The sequence below is a fragment of the Coptis chinensis genome, chromosome 9 (genome assembly GCF_015680905.1).
Source record: "Coptis chinensis isolate HL-2020 chromosome 9, ASM1568090v1, whole genome shotgun sequence".
NCBI classification, from domain to species: Eukaryota; Viridiplantae; Streptophyta; class Magnoliopsida; order Ranunculales; family Ranunculaceae; genus Coptis; species Coptis chinensis.
In genome coordinates, this window is record NC_141464.1 from 3,505,458 (window position 1) to 3,508,601 (window position 3,144).

A 3,144-nucleotide genomic window follows, 5' to 3' on the forward strand; every position below is an offset into this window, starting at 1 on the left:
TAGTGAATAGTACCAAAATTGCAAGAAATAAGAAAGAAAAATTAAAATGGTAGGTGGGTTGAGAATGGGGGATTGCCCCTTGGATTCAAACAATTGAATTCTTGTCTTGAAAGAATTTAAGACGGCATCGGCGCCATTTGATAACCCGTAAAAACTCACTTAGATTGCTCTAACTTTATTCTCACGGTATCAAATATTTATTTCCTACTCTCACATGTATATTCATGCAATATATAGAGTACGGAATTGTTCCACTCCTAAACTACCAAGACATAATAGAATCCAATTAATCAAACACAAAGAAACAATGGTGAGAGTAATATTTATAGAGGTGAATTTATACTATGAAACTAAATATATAAATTTAATTTCTACTAATTTAACTAAGCAATTGAATATGACTTGAATAAAATATAGAGAAGAAATTAGGGGATTTGATTCCACTTTGATTTATTCCTAATATGCTAGTGTAGATTATTGCATTCCTAACCAATTAGGATTAAGTATTTGATCCCTAATTATTCATGGCAATCTATGCCAACTAATAATTAGCATGTGAGGAAGTTCAAATCATTCTCATGGTGAATCAACTAACCTACTAGAGTGAAACTCTTAACAAACAATAATTCTAACTAACATATCAAGTCTTCATCAAGTTTCATCAAACCCCTCTAATGGAGGTTTAGCTAGAAATCATTAGACTATCATAAACATAATAATAAATAGAAGACATAATGAAGAACAATAACTTGACTTTTATTAATCTAATGGAGGCTACAAACTAAACTAATTAACTAAAACTAAACTAAACTAAAAAGGAAGAGAGAGAAAGAACCCTAAACTATATTAAACTAAAGTGGGAGTAGCCAAGTTTTGTTTTAGCCTTAACCCTCTTTATATAGGAGAGGGTTAGGGTACAATTTTGTGCATGGGCTTTGGAGCCATGAAATCAAGCCCAAAACCTAATTACATATGTCCAAAAAGGGTTTCTCTGCAAAAAATTACTTCAACACCCTTTTTGTCCACTTTTACTACTCTGATTGGATCAAGGCTTGGAATATTAGAAATCTCTTTTCGATTTGGTCGTTTTGACATATAATAGGCCCAATTCCGAGGTCTGAATCCAAAGATATGGCCTGTGGAAGTTCTATTGACTTTTCTGCTCTATTTCTGCCCGCGTTGACTTTGACTTTTCAGCTTTGACCGGGCTTTAAAAAAGCTTTTTCTCCTTGAATCTTGACCTTTAATCATAGAACTTCTTAGCAACCAACCTTTGCTCCTTTATCTCGCAAAAGTGACATGTTTCTTCACATATTTGACTCTAATGCCTGAAATACATAAACACACGTAAAATAGTACTAACTCATATTTATTATACACATAATTAGTCTAAATATAATGATATTAAGGGGTTAAAACTATAGTTTTGGGCTCTTATTAATTACCTTTACAATACTTAGAATATACCTTTCTTATACTTAATTAAAAAGATGTTGAGAATTTCTTATCCAAGTTTTAGGGTCCAAACCAATTGGTTTGTTAGGAGTAGAACCCTAGATCTAAATCTTAGGTCATTAGGAGTATATTAAATGTTTTTAAATTAAATTGTTATTTACTTATTTTCTATTTCCATGTTCTTCAAGCTTTAGTGTAAACCAAGTTATTAATCAATTCAATACAAGTTTTCTTAATCATTTCAATACAAGTTTCTTAATCATTTCAATACAAGTTTAAGATTGAGAGTAATTCCAAATAGCCAAAAGAGACTAGGAGAGAAGAGTTAAAAAGTTTAGTGTTTCATCCATCAAAACCCCTCCTCTAAACAAAGAATCTAAGATGAACAACAAAACCCTTTCCACCATTACCAATACATCTTCTTTACATGCCATTCATGAAAAGATGCAGAAACTATTGTACGTATATTAGTTTAAGTATGAAGAACAAGTCTTTACTCTGTTGCTATAATGAGACTTCTAAACTTTTTATTCATCCTAGAAAAAGGAAACAAGACTTTTTAATACTAAACAGAAAAATATTTTTGGACTTTTTCAAAAATTATTTTAGAAAGGAATACTATTATATCTACTATATATAAAATGTCTAGTTTTTTTAAAATATTACTATACCACCCCCAAATAAAACTATGCTTTGTCCTCAAAGTATAAAGTGATAAGAAAAAGATTAACATAAAAACATGAGAAAAAATGATGATACACCTGTATTCTGTTCTTCATGATGAAAATACGCCACCCCCAAATAAGTTTAGGGCATAGGTTGTTTGATATAGAACGAGAAATACATGGTTTATTATATTAGGGATATTTATTTTACTATAAAATATTTTTGGGTTTTTTTGTATTTTTGAAAACATGTATGAAATGCATGAAAGAAAAATGGAAAATTTTGGAATGATGTATATGTTTTACCTTCTACTCATATACCAAATTCCACAAGAAAAGAAAAACAAATATTAAGCATATAATTAAACTTATACTACATCATACATACAAGAAAGAAATAGAAAAATAAATAAATCCAACTATACGGACACTAGGGAGAATCTTAGTCAGAATCCATGTGTGACTCATCTCGACATTTAGAAGATCATTCTCTTTGCTGACATCGGGACCTAGCATGTCTATCACTACGCGGGAGTGCGTCTCTGATGCTTTGTAGTATTATAGTGACATTGTGCTAAAAACATCGATGCTCCTGCTGGATGGACCGCTGCTTCTCTCTAATGGTCTGTTGTTCCGATATAATGTTCCGTTGAGTTTCCCTAAGTTGGTGGAGATATGAATACAGAATCCTCTAACCTCCCTGGAGGAAGTGAATTCCGTCCATGGGCTGAGTGAACTGTCGAGTGGAATCTTCAGTGAAGTAATCCACCTTCTCAATCGGGCGAGCTTGCTCAGCGGCTTTGGCTTCAGGTGGAAACCATAACTTTTGGAAGTAGTGGGCATAGATAGGACCTGTGGTAGCGTCCTTGACCTCCACTAGGGCATCTGCAGGCTTAGAACCCCCAGTGCTGCATGATCTTGGTGACCAGCACTGGTAAAGGGGCAGTTGACTTCTTCAGTTTGCAGAGTTGCTCAAAGATAAATGAGACGATGCAGAAGTTGTTCTTCTACTCTTGAAGAATCC